Source organism: Oncorhynchus masou, unplaced genomic scaffold, assembly GCF_036934945.1.
Source record: "Oncorhynchus masou masou isolate Uvic2021 unplaced genomic scaffold, UVic_Omas_1.1 unplaced_scaffold_3062, whole genome shotgun sequence".
Lineage (NCBI taxonomy): Eukaryota > Metazoa > Chordata > Actinopteri > Salmoniformes > Salmonidae > Oncorhynchus > Oncorhynchus masou.
In genome coordinates, this window is record NW_027009480.1 from 29,147 (window position 1) to 43,333 (window position 14,187).

General features: G+C 41.1%; 2 non-coding genes across 2 annotated transcripts; both read right to left on the minus strand.

Moving 5' to 3' along the window:
* Positions 1-1,831: 1,831 nt before the first annotated feature.
* On the minus strand, positions 1,832-1,914 carry trnas-gcu (transfer RNA serine (anticodon GCU)). Its single transcript has one exon. It is a non-coding gene; the product is annotated as a tRNA-Ser (tRNA).
* Positions 1,915-12,423: 10,509 nt separating this feature from the next.
* On the minus strand, positions 12,424-12,505 carry trnas-gcu (transfer RNA serine (anticodon GCU)). The gene has a single exon. It is a non-coding gene; the product is annotated as a tRNA-Ser (tRNA).
* Between the last annotated feature and the right edge of the window lie 1,682 nt (positions 12,506-14,187).

The window sequence follows — 14,187 nt, forward strand, 5'->3', positions numbered from 1 at the left end:
AAATACCTCTCACAACCTACAGTAACCTGTGGCTCAGGTGAGGTTTTGCTAATCTGAGGTAGAGTAGCTCATGATAAGCTGTAGATCACCCTATCTACCCAGAGAGTTTTCATCTGTATTTTTTGTAGATATCTACATACCACCACAGACTGATTCTGACACTAAGACCGCACACAATGAGCTGTATTCCATAAGCAACAGGAAAATGCTCATCCAGAGGCTGCGCTCCTAGTGGCCGGGGACTTTAATGCAGGGAAACTTAAATCTGTTTTTACCAAATTCCTATCAGCATGGGCATGAGGATATCCTTTTTATTTAACTAGGCAAGTCAGTTAAGAACAAATTCTTATTTTCAACAACAGCCTGGGAACAGTGGGTTAACTGCCCGCACAGGGGCAGAATGACAGATTTTTACCTTATCAGCTCAGAGATTCGATCTTGCAACCTTTTGGTTACTGGTCCAATGCTCTAACCACTACGCTTTGTCACACCGTCTAGATGAGGGCATTTTGTTCTGTGCCAGAAGTACTCTAAACGGGGAGATGGGAAACTGGTTTCGATTCGTATTAAGAACATTCCTCTTTCATTTACAAACCTCATGACGTGACTATGAGAATTGACTGTATCTAGGGGGATTTTTATTCAACTGAACCTGCTAGCTAGCTAGTAATTACTGTGAAGTCACCAAAATGGTTTTAAATAATTAATGAGGTAGCTAGGTAATCTAACTCAACACTTAACTACAACAAATGTATTTAAATTACAATAACTAAAGGTAAACTTACTTGCTTTTTGCTGTTCAGCAGCAGCACCACAAGTGGGCATTTGATTTGCGAACTCATCACATGTGCTCTCACATGCTAACCAAACAACAGTGAAGGGCATCCACCAAACTCAATTTTTTTTTCCAGAACTCAAAAGTAATCCCCTGATGTTGTTTAAGCATTGTTGTGTACACAGAAAAACAAATGTTGTTGTTTTTCAATTTAAGACCAGAAAAAATGGGGGGGGGGGATAATTAGGCAAAATATTCAAAATGATTTTTAAAATGCTTCCAATGTTTTTGGCTGTGCATGTCGGCACTTTAGATCATTTGTCATCCTGCAGTTTGGGGAACGTTGAGGTCAGGTCCAATATTGGCTTTGCACCAAAGAGGAAAGAGGTTGGGCCATCCTAGAAATGTTTTAGAGTAATATAATATAAACAATTTAACAGATGCTTTTTTCCAAAGCAACTTACAGTTCAAATATGTGTGGTCCCAGCAATCTAGCCCACTATCCTGGCATTTCAATACCGGCCAAGATGCATGACAAGGTTAATAATGCTTTGTGAAGCCTCAATTTAATATGATTTATAAAGCATTTATTAAGTGACGCTTATGCCACCCTTTATAATACACAGGTTTATGTCATATTTCACATGGTTGGTTTTGTCACAATTGTCACAACTTTAAATGCACTTTAACAAATGTGTTGTCAGGCCGAGTGGTCTCAAGATATTGATTAAGTGTGTTGAGGTGTCGGATCAAATCCCACAGTTGAGGTTGCCCTTGGTAAAGCTATTCTTCAGTACCTGAATCTTATCAGTAGCTCTAGGATTGTGCAGGGTTTTGAAACTCATGTGGGGCCATGCAAGAGAGGAAAGAACAAATGTTTTGTGAAGAGTTCTGTGTTTTTATCCACACATGTAGTTCATCGCCTTCACCACTCAGATACCAAGTCCTGTACTCTCGCGGTGGCAGTCGGCCATCCATGCCATCCAGTCGGCCATCCAGTGTTTGTGAAAGTCAAAATATTCCAATGCCATAAAGCACAGTATTGTACTGGTTACATGATAAAGGATGGGATTCAAACCCATGCATGCAGAGCACAATGGATTAGCAGTCCATCGCTTTAACCACTCTGCCACCTCATCCTGTAATATATACATGGCAAATGACCTTAAAAACTGTAGTTGTTGTATGTAAACCCTTTGATTGAAATCAATGAAAGTTAGGCAGAGCAATGGATGTGCCATGTGTCGATCCCATCGAGACATTTAACAAATGTGTTGTCAGGCCGAGTGGTCTCAAGTTCTTTTCTTTTTTAAAATATTTTCTTTTGCATTTTCCAATTAAGAACATTCAAAAAAAGTGAAAAGATATTAGACAACGATAGGACAAAGTGACAGTAACAGACGAGCGTAACAAAAAATGTTTTAATAATTATATATACAAACATACAATAAGAAAAAAATATAACGTAATGTATAGTAACCTGCCGTAGGCTACATATTATACATTACGTGTGAAACATTATGTGAGGATTATATAGAGGTTCAATCAATGAGATGTGGGGGGAGATTCTTCATATAGTCAATAAAAGGTTGCCATATTCTGTAAAATGTCTTTAACTTATTCCTCAAGCAGTAAGTGATTTTCTCCAAAGGATACAAACTAATAACTTCCGATAGCCACATTGCAACTGGCAGGGAGGAATCCAATTTCCATTTCAAGGCAATACATTTCTTGGCAGTCGCTTGCAATATTTCTGTTAGCTTTATAGTATGGCTTTGCCTAAGATTGTTAGTAAAGTTACCCAGACAGACTCCGGGTCTAAAGGGAATGCAACCCCATGAATTGAGGATATGGTATCGCATACCCTGCCAGAAACCGTGTAGTTTTGAACACTGCCAAGTGGAATGGAGGAATGTTCCTTCATCTGAGCCCACATCTAAAATATAGGGAGGAGATATCTGTGTTGAACTTGTGTAGTCTAGATGGGGTGATATAGAGCTGATGGAGGAAATTAAACTGGATCAGTCTGTATCTGAGTTCAATGTGGATGTAACACACCATCCTGCATAAGTCACTCCATAGATCCTCATCAAGATCAATACCCAGATCTTTTTCCCATCTAAGTCGGGGTTTATCTAGCCCAGGCAGTGTTAGTCCTGACATAAGAGCATCGTATACATGGGAAATGGTCTTGAACAGTGGTTGGTCTGCGTGGCAGAGTTGTTCAATAGGTGACATCTTAGGTAGGTTCCATTGTCCCTTGAGTGTCACCCTAATAAAGTTTCATAGTTGTAGGTAGCTAAAAGCCCCCTGTTAGGCAAGTGGTATTTCTGTTTCAGCTGATCAAAAGACATAAGAACTCCCTCCCGTAACAATCTTCCAGAAGAGTGATCCCCTTGTCAGACCATGGTCTAAAGTTACTATTCTGGAAAAACATAGGGATCAATATATTGTTCCATAAAGGGGTTTTAGGGAAAGGAATCCCTCTCGTCCGAACAGCTCATGCAGTTTGCACCATGCCAGGACAGAATGTATGATTAAAGGGTTGTCTGTGATGGTTTTTATAGATTTTCTGTCCCATTTGTAAAACAATTCTGCCCCAGTGTCATCATTTACCTCAAGCTTTTCAATGTTCAACCATGAGGGAGAGGGACCATTGTCAAACCTCTGAGCCAGAAACCTAGACTGTGCAGCCCAGTAGTACATTCTAAAATTGGGGAGGTTTAAGCCCCCTTGACTGTAATCAATGGCCAGATTTATCCAGGCCAACCCTAGGGGTTTTGCCGTGCCAGATAAACCGCCTGGTCAGCTTGTCGAGAGAGGAAAAAAATGCTGCAGGAACAGGAATAGGGAGAGATTGGAACAGATATAGAAATCTGGGCAGGACATTCATTTTAATTACATTGATTCTACCCAGTAGAGTGAGAGGTAAGTCCATCCATTTTCAAAGGTCAACCTCCACCTTTGCAACAAACTGACCAGATTGAGTTTATGAGGTTGTTCAGATTACCATCCACCATTATGCCCAAATATGTGAAGCCTATAGGCGACCATCTAAAAGGAAACTTGTGCTTGATGGTATGATGGTCAAAGACAGACAACGGTAAGATTTCGTTTATCAAAATTGGACCTTATATCCAGAGAAAGAACTATAACACTGTAGTAGGATCTACAAGTGAGAGAGGGAGTGTTCTGGGTTTGTTAGAAATAAGATAAGGTCGTCAGCAAAGAGTGATAATTTATGGGTATGGGGGCCCTCAAAGTCATGTATGTCAGGGCACGTTCTGATTGCCTCAGCCAACGGTTCGATGGCGAGGGCAAAGAGGTGGAGGCTAATTGGGCAACCCTGTCTGTTCCCCTATAAAGAGGGAAAGAGGAAGTAATCCCATTGGTAGCAATCCTAGCTTTAGGAGATTTGTAGAGTGATCTTATCAAATTTACAAACACGGTACCTAAACCGAACTTTTCCAAGACGCGAAAGAGGTATGGCCATTCAACCCTTTCAAAGGCCTTTTCAGCGTCGAGAGACGCGACACTAGGTATTTTGTTTTTGTTAGCCAGGTGAATTATATCAAAGAACCTTCTGAGATTATTGGAGGACAATCTATTAATTATGAAGCCAGCCTGATCTGGGTTGACCAACAGGGGGAGACATGACTCCAGTCTCTTAGAGAGCATCTTGGTGACCAGTTTACAATCTGTGTTAAGGAGAGAGATTGGTCTATAGGAGGCACACTTTAGCAGGTTTTTCCTTTCTTGTGCATTACAGTAATCACTGCTTGAGAGAAGGACTCTTGCTGTCTTCTCTGGCTTCTCTGGAAGTTGTCTTCTCTGGCTTTTTTAAGTACCTCCATAAGGTAAGGAACACCCCCATGAAATGGACAAAAATGAATGGGAAGTCATTGGCACTGGACAAACCATATACACGGTGTCCAATACCACTCAATTCGGCGTTGTTTCATTCAAAGTTGATTGCAAATGCTATATGGCAAATGCCAGGTGTAACACTTTAAAAATCCAACAGGTGGCGAATGCGCTCCACCGTGGTTTTTCATATTGCAAATGCAACACAAGTCAACATCCAAAAGCAAAATTTTGAAAAAGTTTTAAAAAATCAAAAACTTATCAACCTCTTGAAACTCCCCATCCCGGATCCGGGATCGTGAATAAAGCCTCAAGCTCATTAGCATAGCAACGTTAACGATTTCTGAAAATCGCAAATAAAATGAAATAATCGCCTGCTCTCCAAGCTTAGCCTTTTCTTAACAACACTGTCATCTCAGATTTTCAAAATATGCTTTTGAACCATAGCAATTCACTAATTTGTGTAAGAGTATGCAAAGCTAGCTTAGCATTTTGAGTAGCATTTAGCACGCAACATTTTCACAAAAACCAGATAACCAAATAAATAAAATAATTTTCCTTTGAAGAGCTTCGGATGTTTTCAATGAGGAGACTCTCAGTTACATAGCAAATGTTCAGTTTTTCCTGAAAGAATCTTTGTGTAGGAGAAATCGCTCCGTTTGTACATCACATTCGGCTACCGAAACGAACTGAAAATTCAGTCACCAACAACGTCAAACTTTTCCGAATTAACTCCATAATATCGACCGAAACATGGCAAGCGTTGTTTGGAATCAATCCTCAAGGTGTTTTTTCACATATCTCTTCATTGATATATCGTTAAATGGAAGCCTGCTTTCTTCTATGAATTCCATGGAAAAATACTTGCAGCTGAGGTTTGCGCACCAATTTCGGCGCAGGACACCGGGCGGACACCTTGTAAATGTGGTCTCTTATGGTCAATCTTCCAATGATATGCCTACAAATACGTTACAATGCTGCAGACACCTTGGGGAAACGACAGAAAGGGCAGGCTCATTCCTCTCGCATTCACAGCCATATAAGGAGACAGTGGAAAACGGAGCCTCAAAAATCCTGCTAATTTCCTGGATGCCGTTTCATCTTGGTTTTGCCTGTAGCTCACTTTCTAGGGCACGCACAGAGAATATCTTTGCAGTTCTGGAAACGTCAGAGTGTTTTCTTTCAAAGCTACCAATTATATGCATAGTCGAGCATCTTTTGTGACAAAATATTGAGCTTAAAACGGGCACGTCTTTTTATCCAAAAATGAAATAGCGCCCCCATAGCATCAAGAGGTTAAAAAAGTGCTTTCTGGACCGTTTTTAGAAATTCTTTCGATTTGTTTTTGTCAATTATACATGTAAGAACTGTATGAATATATTTTTGTCCAATTTTATTATCATCATTTATTTTATTTTTACTTGCACATAAGGCATATGTTTTGTCCATTTGCAATATGATTTCATAGGAAGTCAAAGTCAAAAGTCAAAAATAGCAACATTTTAGAAAAAAAACTTCACACACCCTTAAAAGTGCTTTCTGAACTGTTTTTCGAAATTCTTTCAAATTTTGTGTCAATTACACACATGTAAGAACGGTATCAACATACTTTAGTGATATTTTATTATCATCATTTAAGTATTTTTTTAAACTTGCATAAGGCAATATGCTTGTCCATTTGCAATATGATTTCATAGGAATTCAAAAGTCAAAGTCAAAAGTCACTTTTTTGGGGCCAAATGCCATAAGGAATTTGACATGCTCAAAAATAATGCAGAAATGCAAAATTGACTGGCCTGATGGCCTCGGGATGGCCAGGAAGTCGTAGTTGTTCCTTTCCATCACTCGTTGTGTTGATTTCATCATGTCCATTTTGGTGATGTTTTTCACTATAGAATCATATTGCAAATACGTGCATTTTGCAATTTGTTTCAATGGGCATTTACCATCACGAATTTGTCATGCTCAAAAGTCAAACTATAATTTGCTCAAACTATAATTTTGTCAACTTTTATTATCGTATTTTTTTCTTACTTGTGCATAAGGCATATGTTTTGTCCATTTGAGGTACGATTTCGTAGGAAGTCAAAAGTCAAGGTCAAAAGTCACTTTTTTTGGGCCAAATGCCATAAGCAATTTGACATGCTCAGAAATACTGCAGAAATGCAAAATTGACTGGCCTGATGAACACAGGATGGCCGGGCAGTGATAGTTGTTCCTTTCCATTACTCGTTGTGTTGATTTCATCATGTCTATTTGGTGATGCTTTTTTCACTATTGAATCATATTGCAAATGCACGTGCATTTGCAATATGTTTCAATGGGCATTTACCATCACGAATTTGTCATGCTCAAAAATCCTGCAGAAATGCAAAATTGACTGGCCTGATGAACACAGGATGGCCGGGCAGTGATAGTTGTTCCTTTCCATCACTCATTGTGTTGATTTCATCATGTCCATTTGGTGATGTTTTTTTCACTATAGAATCATATTGCAAATGCATGTGCATCAAAAATCCTACAGGAATGCGAAATTGACTGGCCCGATGAACTCGGGATGGCTGGGCAGTGATTCTGGTTCCTCTCCATCGCTTGTTAGGGTTGATTTCAGAATATCACTTTGGTGATCGTACCTCATTGTTTAAACATATTGCAAATGGACAAGAGTCACCAGCAAGTCACCGTCCATCAGTCAATTAGATATCATTGTGACACCAAACTGATACAAACTGACACCAAACCCACTTTTTCCAACTTGTTTAGTAGCCAACTATCACATACTTAAGAGCTGGCCCAAAATTCACAACGCCTTCTGTTCAAACCACAATAAAAATGTAAAACATGTAGTTACGTTCTCGCTCCGGGCCCAGTTCCGATGTTTTGTGTAGGTCTAGCTGAGGCGACCCCGAATCCCAAGTTTCGGCTCGATAGGTCATTTGGTGCCTGAGCAAGACCCTAATTGGTGCTGAAAATACACTTTGTTCCATGCCTTGCTACGGGGTCCTTGAATGAGCTATCGGACAGAAACTTTGGGATCCGTGTATATGGGCCGAGGAGGTCGCAATGCACCTAGTCTTGTGACTCCCGGACATTTCTAAATGTCATCATTTTGTGATGCAAAAATGAATTGAAGTTATTGCAAATGTACGAGGCTGTTTCTCGGTCTGAGAACCTTCTAGAGCCACACCTCACCACGCAATATCGACCTGAGGTCTAGAACAGGTTTCTAAAGTTTGAATCTCTAGGTCTGACGGTTCTTTAACCTCTTGCAACGAGCAATCCAGTATCCGGGAGCGTAATCATGGCCTCAAATGCATTAGCATAACGCAGCGGACATAAATACCCCTAGAAACTTTTCCCATTCATGAAAATCGCAAATGAAATGAAATACATATATTCAAACACAAGCTTAGCCTTTTTGCTAAGTGTTTAAGTTAAGAACTGACCGATTTACACAGGGTTGAATGCACTATTCATCACAAACTGCTGGATGGGTATGGAAAAACATGTTTAGGGTGATTTTAACCACTTCCGGTTGCTTCAGGAAGCTTAGAATCGACACAGGTAGACCTCAGTGTCCTGATGGACTATCATCGAAGACAGGTTCATAAGGCATTCATAACCCACATAGGCTTCAGGTTGACTTTAGAGGAGCAGGCAATGTATTCCTATGGGGAGAAATGTCATTGTAATCTGTGAGATCAAAAACCCTGTTTTACTGTTAAGGGTTAATGCCAAACGGTCAAGGTTAGGCTTGCACAGATCAGGAGGACCTCAGGATCGTACCTGAGGTCGAATTGTGCTCTCACCCTAACGGTTCTCTCACTGTCACCCAAAAGCAAGTGACATTTAGGGCCAGGCTTAATTCTGGGCCTACTTTTTTTTTTCATGATCGCTGCACTCAGAGCGAGCTATGGTCAAGCGGGGCATCTCTTTGGCCTAGAGAACATGGAAATGCCATTGCAGGCTCTGTGTGTCTTTAAGCACCGCACTTTGTCACTCCATCTTTGCTGTGTGTGTGTGACTTTGACGTGAAGCGGAAAAATTATTGCTCTATTTTCATTTTGGACCTTTAATCCCAGAAATGGCCATAACTCAAAAACCGTTGAGGCCTAGACGCCATCTTGATCGGGGCCAACTGCCCATTATGCCAAACCTATGCTCACCAAGTTTCGTCTTCGAATTCTTTTCCGTTTTGGAGATAAGGCCACGTCGTGATTGTGATGTTTTGTACATTTGCAATATGATTCCATTCACCCTCTTGTGGGATTTATCGGGACAGGGGAAAAATGACCAAAATTGTATTATTTTATAAAACGGAAACCGAATGTCCGAGAGAGTTCGTTTGATGACTTCCCGGAAGATACGGCCCGACGCCCGTCCGCAAATTTTACAAACGTTTTTGGACGTCTGGTAAGGGACCGTACATTTGCAATATGGACTTTCTCATTAACCATATGGCTTAATGTCACAATGTTCCTTAAGCTATGTAGGGGACCAACAGCTCACTAAATTCTTTATAGAACTCTGGAGGGAAGCCTTCCTCCCCAGGAGATTTATTAGAAGGTAAGGATTTAAAGGCCTCCAACAATTCAGGAACTGAGAAGTGTTCACTCAGGCGCTGGCTGTCTTCCCCTGACAGGCATGGGAGGTTGAGAGAGGAGAGAAAGGGAGTCGATCTCTGATAGATCATCACTTGATTGGGAAGTGTAGAAGTCTTCATAGTATTTCTTAAAAGTATTATTAATTTCAGTAGGGTTGAAAGATATCTCATTAGTAAGAGTTTCTATGGCATTAATTGTCTTCTTACTTTCATCTGCTTTCAGTTGCCATACCAATACTTTGTGAGCTTTCTCCAAGCTCGTAATAACGCTGTTTTGATTTAGTGATGGCCCTCTCAGCTTGATATGTGTTCAGAATATTATATTTAAGTTTTTATTCACCAAAAGCCTGTATAGATCTTTAGTCGGGCCTCTTTGGTAGGATTTCTCTAGCTCTGAGATTTCAGATTCAAGTGCACTCTGTTCCGCACCATGTTTTCTCTTCAGCCCTTTAGTATAGGAAATAATCTGTCCCCCTCAGATAGGCCTTCAATGTGTCCCAAAGAATGAAGCTGTCAGGAGCAGAGGGTTTGTTTGTCAAAGTAAAAATATTGATCTGCTCTTTGATGAATGCACAAAATTCAGGTTGCTTTAGGAGTGAGAATTTAGTCTCCATCTATATGCTCAATTTACCTTGGTAGGAATGGAGATTGATAATACCAGAGGAGAAGGGTCACTTAGCAATCTGGGGAGATACTTGACATCTAACACTCTATGAAACAGTTATGTCGAAAGTAAACGTTATCTATGCATGTGTGTGTCTTGTGTGGGTGTGAATAAAAGAGTTGTCCCTATCCTGTGGGTGCAACTGTCTCCAGATGTCTAGTAAATTGAGATCTTTCATGAATGACATGGTGAGCTTGCAGGCTTTGGTAATAAGTGAGGGTTTATCAGAAGACCTATCAAGAACTGTATCTAAGCAAAAATTAATATCTCCTCCAACCAGTAGCCATCCTGGTGGTGCTTGAGCGACCTGAAGGAAGACATTCTGAATAAACATATGATCATGGGTTAGTAGCATAAATATTCATTAGGTCCAAGACTCTGAAAACATATGCCCCTGCACCAAAACAAAACCTGCCAGAGGGATCAGATATGATGTTTTTTTGACGCAGAAGGGGATGTGTCTACTTATCAAAATTGCAGTTCCCTTGCTTTGGAGTTAAAAGAGGATGCAAAAACTTGTCCTACCCATTCCCTCTTCAATTTCTTGTGTTCACTGGCTGTAAGATGTGTGTCTTGTAAAAACACAATGTCAGCCTTTAAGGTATGTATAGACTCTTTTCCTTTTAATTGGGCTGTTAAGACCTTTTTACGTTGAATGTGACATATTTTAGTGGATTAAGCATAGGTTGGGTTTCAAATAAGCAACTGAATAGAAATCTATCATGTGCAGATAATTAGGACATTTTTCAACTTTGGTTTGAGCACAAAAGTGACCTATGTGTTCTTTGTGGAAGGAAACAATAAACATAGAAAAAGGAAGAAAAAATAATAAAAATCCCACCCACCCCGATTGTCAGACTAAACAACAATCCCAACAATCAAACTTGAATACACTTGTAGAGATATGTTGCTCTTTTCGAAAGACTAACATAAATGAGGGGGAAAGCAGGCCTAAGCCCACTTATTGCTTCACCCAGTGGATATGGACTAAACCAAAATATACTCTCCCTGTAAATGTAATAGAACTCACCCCAGAAAGATAAAGTTAGTTGAAAATGTACAAATCATCATAAGGACCGGAGATACCAGCAGTTCAGTCCGCATAAGAGAAAACAAACAAACTGCATTTTATCCCCCATAGAGACCGTCCTGGCTCAGACGTTGCTCAGTTCTTTGAGAAAAGTGTGCACTTCTCCCGGTGTGTTGAAGAGATGGCTTCGGCCTTTGTACTGAACTTTCATCCGCGCAGGGTGGATGAGGTAGCCGGTGATGTTCTTCTCCTTCAGTGCTTTGGCGGCAGGTCTGAACTGCTTGCGACGTCTGGCGAGATCCACACTCATATCTGGGAAAAGGCTGACCCTCTTTCCATCGATGGTGATGTCCCCTTTGACTCTTGCGAGTTGCAGTATCTTCTCTCTGTCTTGGAAACGGAGGAACCTGATCAGGACGGCTCGTGGGGGCTCATCTGGCCGGGGTTTCGGCGCTGATGTTCTGTGGGCGCGTTCGATTTCCAGCGGCTTGGTGAAGTTGATTATGCCTAGGACCTCCGGATCCCTTGAGTGAAGAAACGGACCGGGTCACGGCCCTCGCTGTCCTCTTTCAATCCCACCACACCGATATTACTACGTCGACTCTGGTTCTACATCTGATCTACCTTGTTTTTGAGGTAGGCATTGTCCTTTTGCAGTTGTATCAAGACCTGGTCATATCTAGCGATGGTATCTTCAACTGTGCTAATGCGCAACTCTGCCTCAGTCGTTCTCAAAAGGAGATCATTCATGGAGGATTTCAGGTTGCCAATGGAAGAATGGAGTTCAGCCGATTTCTTATCAATTTTCATAGAAAGACATCTGTTACCATCCTGAATTTCCCGGAGGAGAGTAGCCAGCATGTCGGTAGGCTCGCAAGAGGCTGCTGAGAGCAACAGTCTGGAACTGTCGTCTGAGTTATGAGGGCTAATGCTAATCTTGCAAGCTGTAGCGCTATCGTTATCTTGGGAATCAACAACGTTTTGGTTGTCCTTCTTGCCTCTCGGTTGGAGCTCCATGGCTCTTTGGGAAGGTAAGTACTTGACAATTTATCAGCCGATGTTAGAATATTGTTTCAACGTTGTTTTTTAGGTAAAAATAGAATCACTTTGAAGAGCTCGGTTTGTCAACGTCTGCTCAGCTCCGCGGCATCACGTGCTCCTGGTCTCAAGTTCTTGATTAATTGTGCTGAGGTGTCGGATCAAATCCCACAGTTGAGGTTGCCCTTGATAAAGCAATTCTTCAGTACCTGAATCTTATCAGTTGCTCTAGGATTGTGGAAGGATGCTATATTCATGTGGGGCCATGCAAGAGAGGAAATATCTTTTGTGAAGAGGTTGGTGTTTTTATCCACACATGCAGTTCATCGCCTTCACCACTCAGATACCAAGTCCTGTGATCTTGCGGTGGCAGTCAGCCATCTTACCAGTGTTTGTGAAAGTCAAAATCTTCCAGTGCTATAAAAAATAAGATAATTTTTCTGGTTAAACAATGAGGATGGGATTCAAACCCATGCATGCAGAACACAATGGATGAGCAGTCCATCGCCTTAACCACTCTGCCACCTCATCCTGTAATAGCCATGCGGCAAATGACCTTAACAATCTGTAGTTGCGGTGGCAGTTGTCAGGCAGAGTGTTCTCAAGTCCTTGATTAAGTGTTTGGAGGTGTCGGTTCAAATCCCACCATTGAGGTTGCCCTTGGAAAAGCTGTTCTTCAATACCTGAATCTTATCAGTCGCTCTAGGATTGTGGAGGGATTCTATACTCATGTGGGGCCATGCAAGAGAGGAAAGAGCAAATGTTTGGTGAAGATGTTGGTATTTTTATCCACAAATGTAGTACGTCGCCTTCACCACTCAGATACCAAGTCCTGTGCTCTTGCAGTGGCAGTCGGCCATCTTGCCAGTGTTTGTGGAAGTCAAGATCTTCCAGTGCTATAAAAAATAAGAGAATATACTAGCTACACAATGAGGATGAGATTTATACCCATGCATGCAGAACACAATGGATTAGCAGTCCATCGCCTTAACCACTCTGCCACCTCATCCTGTAATAGCCACGTGGCAAATGACCTTCAAAAACTGTAGTTGCTGTATGTAAACCCTTGAATGAAATCCATGAAAGTTAGGCAGAGCAATGGCAGGGCCAGATGTCGATCCCATTAAGACATTTAACAAATGAGATGTCAGGCCGAGTGGTCTAAAGTTCTTGATGAAGTGTGTTGAGGTGTCGGAACAAATCCCACCATTGAGGTTGCCCTTGGTCAAGCTATTCTTCAATACCTGAATATTTTAAATCGCTCTCGGATTGCGTAGGGATTCCATATTCATGTGGGGCCATGCAAGAGAGGAAAGAACAAATATTTTGTGAGGCTTTTGGTGTTTTTATCCACACATGTAGTTCATTGCCTTCACCACTCAGATACCAAGTCCTGTGCTCTCGCGGTGGCAGTCGGCCATCTTATCAGTGTTTGTGAAAGTCAAAATCTTCCAGTGCCATAAAATAGTACAGCATTTTAATGTTAACCTGTTGAAACTCCCCATCCCGTATCCGGGATCGTGAATAAAGCCTCAGGCTCATTAGCATAACGCAACGTTAACGATTTCTGAAAATCGCAAATAAAATGAAAATAATGCGCCTGCTCTCAAGCTTAGCCTTTTCATAACAACACTGTCATCTCAGATTTTCAAAATATGCTTTTGAACCATAGCAATTGACTAATTTGTGTAAGAGTATGCTAAGCTAGCTTAGCATTTTGAGTAGCATTTAGCACGCAACATTTTCACAAAACAGATAACCAAATAAATAAAATTATTTACCTTTGAAGAGCTTCGGATGTTTTCAATGAGGAGACTCTCAGTTACATACCAAATGCGCAGTTTTTCCTGAAAGCATCTGTGTGTAGGAGAAATCATTCCGTTTTGTACATCACATTTGGCTACCGAAACGAACCGAAAATTCAGTCACCTACAACGTCAAACTTTTTCCGAATTAACTCCATAATATCGACCGAAACATGGCAAACGTTGTTTGGAATCAATCCTCAAGGTGTTTTTTCACATATCTCTTCATTGATATATCGTTCGTGGAAGCCTGCATTCTCCTCTGAATTCTGTGGAAAAATACTTGCAGCTGACTTTTGCGCACCAATTTCGGCGCAGGACACCGGGCGGACACCTGGTAAATGTGGTCTCTTATGGTCAATCTTCCAATGATATGCCTACAAATACGTCACAATGCTGCAGACACCT